The sequence below is a fragment of the Pogoniulus pusillus genome, chromosome 21, assembly GCF_015220805.1.
Source record: "Pogoniulus pusillus isolate bPogPus1 chromosome 21, bPogPus1.pri, whole genome shotgun sequence".
NCBI classification, from domain to species: Eukaryota; Metazoa; Chordata; class Aves; order Piciformes; family Lybiidae; genus Pogoniulus; species Pogoniulus pusillus.
In genome coordinates, this window is record NC_087284.1 from 20,599,985 (window position 1) to 20,613,132 (window position 13,148).

Here is a 13,148-nt window from a genome sequence, read left to right on the forward strand (position 1 = left end):
CAGCCTTCCTCCCCTTGAGCCCTGCTGCACTACTCTCCTCTCTCTGCTGCCTTGTCACGGGTTCACATCCAGCTTTTGTCTCCTAGACTCAGTTCAACCAGGTTGGAAGAGACCTCCAAGATCATCCAGTCCAATCTTGCACCCAGCCCTAGCCAATCAACTAGACTATGGCACTAAGTGCCTCATGCAGGCTTTTCTTGAATACCTCCAGGGACGGTGACTCCACCACCTCCCTGGGCAGCCCAGTCCAATGCCAATCACTCTCTCTGCCAACAACTTCCTCCTAACATCCATCCTGGACCTCCCCTGGCACAACTTGAGACTGTGTCCTCTTGTTCTGTTGCTGGCTGTCTGGGAGGAGAGACCAACCCAACCTGGCTACAGCCTCCCTTCAAGTAGTTGCAGACAGTAAATAATTAGCAAATATAATTAGTATTCACTTTGCATTATTTAAGGTTGGTAATTCAGAGCATGAAGATTGTTTAGCCTGGAGAAGAGGAGGCTCAGGGGTGACCTTATTGCTGTCTACAACTACCTGAGGGGAGGTTGTGGCCAGGAGGAGGTTGCTCTCTTCTCTCAGGTGGCCAGCACCAGAACAAGAGGACACAGCCTCAGGCTGTGCCAGGGGAGATTTAGGCTGGAGGTGAGGAGAAAGTTCTTCCCTGAGAGAGTCATTGGACACTGGAATGGGCTGCCCGGGGAGGTGGTGGAGTCGCCGTCCCTGGAGCTGTTCAAGGCAGGACTGGACGTGGCACTTGGTGCCATGGTCTGGCCTTGAGCTCTGTGGTAAAGGGTTGGACTTGATGATCTGTGAGGTCTCTTCCAACCTTGGTGATACTGTGATACTGTGATACTGTAATTACTAGAAACTAATTGAAATTCCATCATATTGACTACTGTTAAGTGTATTTATTGCTTAAGGAGTAAGAGTTTCATGTCATGCCTGTCACTGAAAGCACACTGGTACCTTTTACAGGAAATAAGCACTCTCTAAGTGCCCAGGTAGCACAGGGAAAGGGGTACCTGGGGCAGCTGCAGGTGGTTTGCACTGGGTGGGTCAGATTTACAGAAATGCTTGAAATGTTTCAAAATTTGGTGCACTGCTATTCACATTTGAAACACAGCACAAATAACCTGCTTGCTGTGTCCTGGCAGGGATTCAACCTGCAGGGTGAGTCTACATCAGTTTACAGATGCATAAGAGAGAGTCAATGATTGTCATAACTGAGCACTGACAGTTCTGTCACCGCTCATATGGTACCTTCACAGAGGATTCTCTTCTTCCACTCCTAAATTCCAGAGGTCAGAAGTAGCACCAGCATGGGGAAAAAAAATAGGAGAAGGGCTCAAGAAGACTACAGGGATGTTGTGAGGTTATGCAGGAAGACAATTATTAAGGGTCAAAGCCCAACTAGAAATTGGTTTGGCTTCAGAAGACAAGAAGAAATGCATTTACAAATACACTTGCAGCAAGAGGAGGACTAAGCAGAATCTATCCTATACTGGATGCAGAGAGAAACACAGGGACCAACACTGGGGAAGAGCTTGAGGTACTTAGTATCTACTTTGCATCAGTCTTTAGTTGTAGGACCATTTTAGGTTCTCAGCCCACTGAGATGAAAGACAGGGGTGGGGAGTAGAATGAAGCTTTCATAATCCAAGGGGAGACGTTTAGCAACCTGCTGTAGCACTAAGACATGCACAAGTCTATGGGGATAGATGGCATACTGAAAGAGCTGGGGAAGTGCTCACCAAACCACTTTCCATTATCTGTCAGCAGTCCTGGCTAAGCAGGGAGGTCCCAGTTATCTGGAGACTGGAAATGTGATGCTTATCTATAATAAGGGCCAGAGGGAGGATCTGAGGAATTACACACCCATCAGTCTGACCTCCTTACCGAGGGAAGTCATGGAGCAGATAATCTTGAGTGCCATTAGACAGTATGTTCAGGCCCAGCCAGCATGGGTTCATGAAGGACAGGTCCTGCTTGACAAAGCTCATCTCCTTCTACAATAAGGTGACCCACCTAAAGGATGAGGGAAAAACTATGGATGTGGTTTGCCTGGACTTCAGTAAAGTATTTGTTGCTGTCTCCCACAGCATCCTCCTGGAAAAACTGGGTGCTTATGGCTTACAGAGGTGTACTCTGTGCTGGGTAAAAATCTGGCTGGGCCCAAAGAGTGATAAGGAATGGGCATAAATGCAGTTGGCAGCCAGTCACAAGTGGTGCTCCCCAGGGATCAGTAGTGGGACCAGTTCTCTTTAGTATCTTTATCAAGGAACTGGATGTGGGAACTGAGTCACCCTCAGTAAATTTGCAGATGACACTAAACTGAGCAGGAGCCTTGATCTGCTTGAGGATAGGAAGGCTCTACAGAGGGATCTGGAAAGGCTGGGCCAAAGGCAGCTGTATGAGATTCACAAAGGCCAGGTAATGAAGTCTGTCTCCTTGTACTCACCACTGGTGAGGCCACACCTTGAATGCACTCTTAAACTTTGGGTGCCCACTAAAGAAAGACATTAAAGTCCTGTAGCAGGTCCAGAGAAGGAAAACAAAGGCAGTGGAGGGTCTGAAGGACAGATCTTATGAGGAGCAGCTGAGGGAACTGGGTTCATTTAGCTTGAGGGGAGGTCTCACTGCTCTCTACAGCTACCTGAAAGGAGGTTGTAATAAGGTGGGTGTTGGTCTCCTATCCCTAACAAGTGATAGGACAAGAGGAAATGCCCTCTAGTTGTACCAGGGGAGGTTTAAATTAGTTAGTAGAAGAAACTTCTTCACTGAGAGGGTTATTAAACACTGGAATAGGCTCCCCAGACAGGTGGTTGAATCTACCAGACTTGGTAGAGTTAGATAATGGTTGGACCTGACAATTTTAAAAGCCTTTTTCTATGATTCTGTGATTTTCTGCAGCTGCAGGAGGTGAATTGCTGAGTATGAGTGAAGAGCAGAGTACAACACAGATGTCAGCAAGAAGGAGAGTCACTCAAATGCTTAAGGGGAGAGCTTAGCACAGGGCTTTACTGAGGTGCCCAGAGGCAAGTAATCTTGCCGACTGGGTGTTTGAGTGCTGCTGGGTTTGATTTTTGCTCTTTGTGCAGTAGGGCATGTTCAGATTCAAATCTGACCAACTACCCAGCTGGTCTGGCTTGCCTTCTTAAGGGCTGGCTGAATGCTGGTGACTCAGTGCTTAGCAGGATCCTCTGGAAACTATGTCTGGTTCCTCTTCCTCCTGTGAGGCACAGGGTGACAAGGTATGTCCTCGTTTTCCCTGGTTTGTAAGCAGAGAGCATTTAATCTAGTTTTGGTTGTTTTGTTATGGGGTTTTAGGGGTTTGTTGGTTTGGTTGTTGGGTTTTTTTGGTTGTTTGGTTGGTTGGCTTTGCTTGATTGTTTTAGTTTGTAGTGCTACATCATAATAGAATTAAGGAATTTCTTTACAGTATTGAGGGAAGTGATTAAACTGTCAGTGAATTTGATAGTGTACCTGAACAGTCAGCATGCAAAGCAGAACAGGTGCTAAAATCCATTCTAGATGGTTCTGATTTACTTTGTTTTACTCTGCTTCTGTCTACTTAGATTTTGGTCTGAGTGCACCAGCATGCACACAAAATGAGTTAGTAACTACTGTAATGGAAGCTGAGTGAAATGGAATCCTGAACACCTGTTCTCATCAATTCTTATCCACATGGAGAGGAGACAAGCATTTTCCTGGAGGATGAAATGAAGTAATAAAGCAGAGCAAATCTCTGGTGTACAACATCACTTAGCACATAATAAATAACAGCATCATTATAGGTAGCTCTGTTTTTCCAGGAGTTAAGATTCTACATGACATTATGGCTATAACAAATCAGATTTTGGATGTACAGAAATGAAGAAAGGGAGATTGAGGAATTGGTCACTTTTCTTTTTGAAAGTGTGGTTTACTGCTTTTAAGTCAATACAGATCCTCTACTCTTTGCTTGCTAATTCGGCTGCTGCAGGGAAGCCCCCTTGGATTTTCCTGTTGTCTGTGTGCTGCTCCAGAGCATGCAAGGGCAAAAGGAGGGCCAAAACAGCTCCGAGAGCCTATGTTCTCCAAGCAATTCTTACCTTGACACCCCCCACCCCCCCCAAATAATTCCTTTGTTCTCATTTATCTCTCTTCCTCAGCAAAAGGAATGTAACATGCCTTTTATGATGAACAAGGCTGGCTTTAATGGAGGTGAACAGGCTTTGTTGACATCAAAGTAGGTGGGACTCAGTTTGTCCCAATAAAGACTGAGAAATGCCATTGGGAATAGATGCAGTAATAGAGATAAGAGAGGAGATAACTGTTTAGTCTGAGAAGATGCGTGAGCTGGGGATTTCCAGGGGCTCTGAGGATGTAATTATTATGGGAAAAAATGCCAAACAACTTGATTCAGAGGTAGGAAAGCAAAGTAGCTACTGCTTAACAGGATGATCCCTTACTGAGCCTCAGGGAAGGCCTCCCTTTGTGCAGCCCTGGGAGATGTGCTGCTACGCACAAGTGCTGTGCACAGCACCTGCATGAAGCTGAAGGCTGAGGAAAAGAATTTCAAAACATTCTGCTCTTACAACTACACCACCAAGGCAGTCAGATGCTGTGTTGGTCCCCATGTTCAGGATGGCTCAAGTGTTGGATGTGAAGTTCTAGGAGGAATGAGCAGCCTAAAGATTCTGTTTTTCAGCCCAGACTTAAGAATCATAACGATGAGAAAAGTGAGTTTTAGCTTCCAGCCTAAAGATTCTGTTTTTCAGCCCAGACTTAAGAATCATAACGATGAGAAAAGTGAGTTTTAGCTTCACTTTTTTCCCCCTCAGTTCTCTCTGATAATTGGGCTGGGCATGGAATAACCAACACCCCTAAATCAGCATGAAAGTTGCAGTGGCAAATGGTGGGAAATGGACAGATACAACCTAGAACATGCAGCTTTAAGGTTACACTGAGAAAGCCAGGCTTCTAGTATGTATTCATGTATAGAAACGTGAATGGGTTTCAAAGCCTTGAATGAAAGAATCAAAGCATTTCATCCTTTGGTTACTGGGTCTCAAACCATCAGGCTTAAAAAAATATATCCTTAGGCAAAATCAGCTCAGTGCCATGACCTCAAGGGCACTGCCAGTTCCTGGCTGTCCTTGCCCAGTCTTCCCTGTGGCCACCCTCACCTGCCCAAGGGGGCCCAGAACCACAGGACCACCCAGCCTGGGACACCCAGACCTTGTCTGATCTATGCTGGAGGAGGGTTGGTCTCCAACCCTGCCTCACAAATGGGCCTCAGAGGCATACTGCAGTTTAGTCTCCAGCCCTGTCTCTGTCTTCACCCCTTTTTTCTCCAGATTAGACCCACTGGATCAACTCTGACCCTGATTCACCACTTGCTGTGCCTGAGGCTGCCAATGGACCCTGATACTAGCTTGCTGTGATCAGACTCTGTGAGACAGCACCCAACTTTAAGGGCACCAAGGAGGACCCCAGCTGCTTCTCACTATTCTCTGACACTCTTGGGTCAGGTCTTGGGGTTAGACAGCTCAGGAATGGTATAGAAGAGCCTCTCAGTAATGGGAAATAACAGTAGAACATACAAACTAACCTCACAACACTAAGACTTTTTTTGGCTTAACAGGAAAGTATCTGTATTTTAAAAGGACTGTGATGTATGCCTTAACAAACAGTTCCTCTCTTAAAGACTTTCTCATGAGTCTTTCCTTCTTATTTATTTCTCATTATTGGAGTTTCCCATTAAGGTTAAGCATACAAAATAATAGTGTTCTAGAGGTTGTATATGCCACCCTGATGCAAACTAAATCATGCTAGGTCAAGTTGTCTCTTCAATCTCTAATTGACACTTTCTGTGTAGCACAAGCCCTACGAGGAGAGGCTGAGGGAGCTGGGATTGTTTAGCCTGGAGAAGAGGAGGCTCAGGGGTGACCTTATTGCTGTCTGCAACTACCTGAGGGGTGGTTGTGGCCAGGAGGAGGTTGCTCTCTTCTCTCAGGTGGCCAGCACCAGAACGAGAGGACACAGCCTCAGGCTGCGCCAGGGGAAATTTAGGCTTGAGGTGAGGAGAAAGTTCTTCACTGAGAGAGTCATTGGACATTGGAATGGGCTGCCCGGGGAGGTGGTGAAGTCGCCGTCCCTGGAGCTGTTCAAGGCAGCATTGGGCGTGGCACTTGGTGCCATGGTCTGGCCTTGAGCTCTGTGGTAAAGGGTTGGACTTGATGATCTATGAGGTCTCTTCCAACCTTGGTGATACTGTGATCCTGTGATCTCCAGAGGTCCATTCCATCCAATTCTATGATTCTGTGTTTTATGTCTGAATGCTGAGAGTTGATCCTAAACTCTCCTACTGGTTTGCATTGTAAAACATTCTCCTGTCTGAATATTGCTGAGAGGAGAAGGTGACCTGTAATACTCACCAGATGGCTTCAGCCCACTCTGTGTTTTTTAAAGGAGGAATTTTCTGCGCTGATTCTTACAAGCTGATCTACTTTAGCTACTCAGAAAACAGCTGTGGGAGTTCTTAAGTGCTATTTACTGATTGAAACCATGTAGTATTATTAGAAATGTTTATAAGTATTGAAAATACAACAATGTTGAATAATCTAGAATCTTCGTGGAACAGCTGGTATGCTGGTACCATTCTCTGAGATGTTTTTCAGCTGTAAATTGTAATTAAAAGAGGGAGGGAAATGAGCACAACAGTGGGAACTGTTCCAAGGGCAGAGATAAAGATCTCCTTCCTTGTCTGAAATTGCCCTTTAAGCCCTAGACTCTTAATCAGCAGCAAAAGGAAGCAAAAGCTTCCTTCCCTGACTAGACCTGATTTCAACTAAGATGTGAGAGTGTCTTTCAGAAAATACTCCCAACATAATCTGTGTAAGAGCTGCTTAAGAAAAAAAAAGGCAAAAATCTTGGTCCTTTGTTTCCTTCAGTTGTTAGACTAAATAGTAAGAGACCTGCACCCTTTCTGATGGTCACTTTTGTGAATACAAAGCTGTCCCCATTTCAGCAGTGTGTGGGTCTGCTTTGCTAGATACAGTTTGCTTTGTTTCAATGACAACATTTCTGCAAGTAATCTACATCCAAAAAGTGAAATCTACTAATTTTTGTAGGAAAAAAAAAAAGCCTAACAGAAGTTTGCTGGTAGCTCTTATTTTTCAGATCTTCCCATCTGTTAAGAGTTTGCCAGTACTAGATTTGGCAGAGAATTAGAACCATTGTCCCAATATGGATTGCATATCATGTCATGTAGAAAGCATACATTTCTATGTCACTAGCACAGGGCTGGTAGCTAACATGGGGCAAAGAGCAGAGGCACGTCTATACTTCATTAATGAAAATGAGCCTCTGGCTTCTCAAAGGCTAACACAGCTCAAAGAGAGCAGTGACAGCAGTTGGTTCAAGCACTTGAAGAGCTCTTCCACTGTATCTCCCAAGGAGAATTTTTTTGTGGGTTATACAGAGTAATCATTACTCTGTAATCATTACAGGTTTGATATTAGGAAACAAATTCTCATGACAAGCACACAGAAGTAGTGGAGAAGTTGCCTTCATCACCAGAAAGTCTTTGCAACTGGATTAGGTAAGCATGGGCCAGGAACAGTTTGTGTGCCTTCTAGGTGACCTTTTGAGACTCATAGCAGCCTTGTGATTTCTGCCAGAAGACAAGCTAGGTTTCTCCTTTCAATGCACTTGAAAAATACACTGTTTCCCCCCAAAAAACTTCCAGTGACCAAGCCTAAAAGTAGTGGTATCTACTTAAGCACCCACTCCTAATGTTATTTGTTAACTGTTCCAGGTTGGGGTTTGTGAGAGCTTCTGGATTTCACAAGTATTTTATAGATGTCTTAACTAAAGATATATACAATTATTAAGGTTTTAGCAACATCTTCAGAAATTCTTGAAACAGAGATCACCATCCTGAATAAGAAGAAATATGTCCCTAGGCATTGAATGGAATCACAGAATCATAGAATCAACCAGGTTGGAAGAGACCTCCAAGATCATCCAGTCCAACCTAGCACCCAACCCTAGCCAGTCAACCAGACCATGGCACCAAGTGCCCCTTCCAGTCTTTTCCTGAACACCTCCAGGGATGGTGACTCCACCACCTAAATATGAATATAATGAGTCAGGCTGTAGATCTGTCATGGAGAGCTTTGCACTCATAGCAAAACCAGTTACAGTTTAGAAATTTGACTTAAGATTGTATATGGCCCTGCCACTGGAAAGAAGAAATGTTGCTCAATCTAGGAAGTCACACTGACTATGTTGTAGTAAGTTTTGCTTCCATGTTTCCTTTTATTTATATATATATAATTTTGCCACACTCTTGGCTAAGAATGGGAGTCCTGAATCTGCCTTCTTACTTTGTTCACCTGTCCTTATCACTTTTATGACCTTTGCCAGCTTCTGAAAACTGTTGCATGGAAGACAAATGACCTATAGTCTCTGATGTATGAGCTGAGATGTAGGCATATAGGCATGTCCATGAGAGTTGGAGAATGGAGCTGTATCATACTTCAAGCACTGAATATTATGTTAAATTGGATTTGCTGCCCAGAACCTCAGACCAGCCTGTAAAAACTTCTCCTGCTGAGGTTTTCTAGCTCTGATGTTCTTACCTACAGTGATTTCAAAATCCAAAGTCTGTCCAGGGAATTTCAATCTCTGAAGTTAAATTTGACTTTAAACCAGTATAAATGTCCCCTTTTCTTGGAACAGTTCCAGTGATCTTCAGTGTAGTTATTTTGCTCTTGCAGAAATGGGTGAAATTTATGGGTTTGCTTTCACAGCCTGCATTTTCACTCCTGACAAGTTGTTTTAGTTTGCAGCTGATATTCAGATTAAGTGAAAACACTTTACTTAAATATTAATTTAAGAGACTCCAAAGAAGAGGTTTGAACTAAGAAAAGCTGACAGTTTAAAATCCTGACCCAAATAAAACATTTATATTAAGCATGTTGGTCAGTGTAATGTGAAAACTATTTTAACTGCAGAAAAAAACCCTTATTAGCTCAGACAGAAAATGTATTCACATGTCAATCAGCACAATGGGAACTCATTCTGTAGAGCTGAAATGCTGATGTTCATTTTTCTTGCCATGCTGTGTAAGATGCTTTAAGCAGCCTTGGTAGAGTGCAGACAATACATGTAACTTGGGGGGAAACTTTTCCATCAATTTGTTGCTTGCCCTGCAATTTTAACTCAACTCCTAAATGACAGAAAGAGGGCATTTGATAGATAGTAGAAGCTGGTGAGGGAAGAGCAGAGAAATAGTGCATGAGTGGAACTGTTTTCAGATGAAAACTAGAAGGGTTTACAGGTGGCTGTGGGATGTCCTTTGTATTTGGTCATGCAAAGCAGATCAATAGAAAAAAGCTGATAGCTGGGCTCCAAAGGGCAATGAGCTTCAGCGAGTACAAGAACAGGGCTGACTGTGAAATTCGCTTACACAAGGGTAGTGTTGTTGCTGTGGATTTTAATGTAAGTTAGATGCATGAATACAGATGTCACTTGGAAAGAATTTGAAATGTTTGGGTTACCAGAGGTTGTGAAAGAAATTAATAAGGGGTGATAATGTGATTGGTCACAAGTTTGTTCTCTAAGTGTTTTTTCCCAAGACAGCATTAGTCTGGTTATTCACAGAGCCCAGAGTGGAGTGTCCATGATTATTCTGACTCTGCAATATTCATGTCATGCAGCACTCAATTCAAAGCAATAACCACGAATTGTGGAGTTTCTTGCCCATGTATCCAAGTGCCATTTATTAACTTTGGATTGGGAGGGGGTTTGATGTGAAAAGAGAAGTATATGCAAGAGCCTGCATGCCTGTGTTATGCCATGGTTTGTCCTTGCTTTTTGAAATGTTCTGAAAAGATCCAAAATTGCCACTTTCTCCACAGAAGCTGGTGCATTGCATGGACATCACCAGGCAAAAGCAGAGCTGGGCTGCAGACATGGCAGTGGCGGGGGGAGAGGTTAACTCCTAGATTTAATGTTTAATGATTTGATTCAAAGCTGAATGCAGAGGGCCTTCCTTATTACAGGCTTTTCTGACACTGGCAAAGGGTTACAGACAGCTCGGTAGCTAGAGTGTTATATAAGCTCCCATTTACCACATGCCTGCATTTGCCAAATGCAATTGAGACAGAGCTTTCTTCGGATATTTGTCTAAGCAAAGGTTCAGTAGCATCAGCTTCAATATTTTAGTTGTTTCTCTGACCAATACCAGAGACAAAGACATAGTTTTGTTGATAGAAAGAAAGAAATTTGTAGGAGACATGAATAAAGAGGATACGATGAGGTGGCAACAGGAATCAAAGTGGGGAAGGAGAATAGTGAAGAGAGGAACAAGGAGTGGTGTGGGTGTGGGCAGATAGAAAAGCTCTGCAGGAGTAGGATAAAAGCAAGCAAGCAGTAGAAAATCAGGAACTCAGCAAAAGCCTGAACAGAGAAGAGCAGTCTGTTGTGATTATAACTGTTGGCCCAAATGACAGTGATCTGTGCCATGATATTAAAATCCCAGCTTTGCCAATAGGCACTGCTAGGATTGTCTGGAAAACAGCATGCACAATATTGGATATGAAGAATATTAAGCCAGTGAAGCCTCAACCATGCCAGAAATATAGTTTCCCTATACTGTTTTAAGCTGATCATCTGTAACATGAATCATCATAGTCTTGAACTATGTCACCTGTAGTGACATTCAAATTTTTGTCAATATACTGAATATTGTTAGTAAAATCTTTTGGAGGCATGGCAAGTGTTTTTAGAGGACTAATGGTTTCTTCCCTGGAGGTGTTCAAGAAAAGCCTGGATGAGGCACTTAGTGCCATGGTCTAGTTGATTGGCTAGGGCTGGGTGCTAGGTTGGACTGGATGACCTTGGAATTCTCTTCCAACCTGTTTGATTCTGTGATTCTATATAAATCTGAACCAAACTTGTAACCAATTTCTTTACTGAATTGAAACACAAGGAGAAGTTATATGTGTGAAATAAATAGGACTTGCTTTGTTTTCCTGACAGGATTCAGGTTTAGAAAAGGAAAGCTGTTCATCAAAGCCAAATGTATCTTGTAAAATGCCTCTTACAAGCACTAATTTGATGTTTTCAAACTACCACGTTCTGAAAGCATATCAGAAGATCTAGAGAGCTTGTAGGGCTTTAGTAAAGCATCAGCTTAAAAAATGACCTAAAGAATGTCTCAGCTTTCTCACTGATTACTGTGTATTTTTAGTGCCTGTCTTTTAACTAATTAAAACCATGTCTGATATTCTCCAAATAGCATATGTAACATATTAAAGTTAATAAAGAGGGGATTGTTGATTATAGTTTATAAATGGCAGTACTAAATAAATAGGAGAAGGTTACTGCGCTTAGTTGTATAAATTACTCTTTATCTTGAAGGCTGCCATTGTTGGTAGTATAATTCATTGTTGAATTCATTCCTATAGCAAGTTTTTACTACCTCTGACTTTCATTAGACAAAACCCCTCAAGTAGTTCTCAATCATGTTACCAATTTTTAAGCAGCTTTGAGACACCAATAGAAATTACTCTTTTAAACCCCTGTAAGTCCTGGCACATATTTCCCTATTCCTACTTAGACACAGCCAGTGTTATTTTAATGAGAATGCAAACAAGTCCTAAATTCAAATTCAGCATCCTTACAGAGGTAAAAAGGTCAGCCTCACCACCCTACTCCCCCTCCCCCAGTCACTCTCCCAGTGTTAGCTTCAAAAAAGGAAGAGATGTGAAAATTAGGAATTTGTTGAATTGAACCTAAAGGAAGTAAATAAATCTTTACAGGCTACAAGGAGGCTACTGGAGGACAGCACAGTGGCAGCCCAGCAGCAGTGTGTACCACCTGTTAAGAAAGGCTTGGATAAGGGTAAAAAGGAAGCAAGCATGCCTAATTGGGACAATAAATTGGCTGCTACAATAACAAGGCATCTTTCAAAAACTGGAATGTCTCAAAACAAGGAAAAGACAAAGGATTGTAAACTCTGGCAGGTTAATTGTATAAATTCTATAGTGCATGTCAAAATAGAGCTCAAGGAAAGATGAGCATAAAGGATCAAATGGATACTAAATATTCCTTTGGACATACCAAGTGCAGGAAGCATACCAGGGAGACTATAGAGTCAAAGAGTACTCCTGGCATCAAAGGTGCAAGACCACTGCTGAGAGGCCAAACAAATTCTTTCCATAAACATTCACTGTGGTCTAAATTGTAACTCCATATTGGATCCCTTGGAAAGGGAGGACATTCTTGATGCTAAAGTGGCTAAACTGGTCATGAATAGCGTTCACTCAAGTGCTTTAAGAGGAGTCAAGGATAAAATAGCTGAACGGCCAATGGCAATGTGTAACCTCCCAGTTGAAAGCTATTTTTGATACACAACCAATAACAATTGTTATGCCACTATTTAAAACAGGTTCCAGTGAGAATGAAGGAAACTACACACCTGAGAGTTGTACTCAACAAGTTAGTAAAAATCCAAGAAATAACTGAATGAATGTAGTGAATGTATGTTATCTGTGTGGGAAAAGACAAAATGACTGGGAGATAACAGTCAAGCCAGTCTCCTTCAAAAGCTCTTGAGAATCCAAAGGCCCATTGAGTACGATGCAGACAGATTATGACTTAGACTGCAAACAATGGAATGAAGATTAAAATTATAGCAATTGAGAGAAGTCACAGAAATCTGCTTGGTTCAAATCTGTTCTGCTGAAATGACTAGGGAGAAGGGGATAAGTGAGACTGTGAGCAATCAATTAGACCATGGCACTAAATGCTTCATCCAGTCTTTTCTTAAGCACTTCCACGGATGGCGACTCCACCACCTCCCTGGGCAGCCCATTCCAATGCCAATCACTCTCTCTGCCAACAACTTCCTCCTAACATCCAGCCTAGACCTGCCCTGGCACTGCTTGAGACTGTGTCTCCTTGTTCTATTGCTGGTTGCCTGGCAGAAGAGACCAACCCCACCTGGCTACAACCTCCCTTCAGGTAGCTGTAGGCAGCAATAAGGTCAACTCTGAGCCTCCTCTTCTCCAGGCTAAACAACCCCAGCTCCCTCAGCCTCTCTTCATAGGGCTGTGTTCCAGGCTTCTCACCAGCTATGAAATTTGTTTATTAA

At 42.9% G+C, this 13,148-nt stretch overlaps 1 long non-coding RNA gene across 2 annotated transcripts; it reads left to right on the forward strand.

The window, feature by feature from the left end:
• Positions 1 to 2,737: 2,737 nt before the first annotated feature.
• On the forward strand, positions 2,738 to 3,798 carry LOC135184727 (uncharacterized). 2 transcript variants are annotated; one of them, XR_010306145.1, is made up of 3 exons: positions 2,738 to 2,819; positions 2,912 to 3,252; positions 3,577 to 3,798. It is a non-coding gene; the product is annotated as an uncharacterized LOC135184727 (long non-coding RNA). The 2 variants fall into 2 exon arrangements; XR_010306144.1 differs by having other exon boundaries at positions 2,758 to 3,252.
• Positions 3,799 to 13,148: the final 9,350 nt, after the last annotated feature.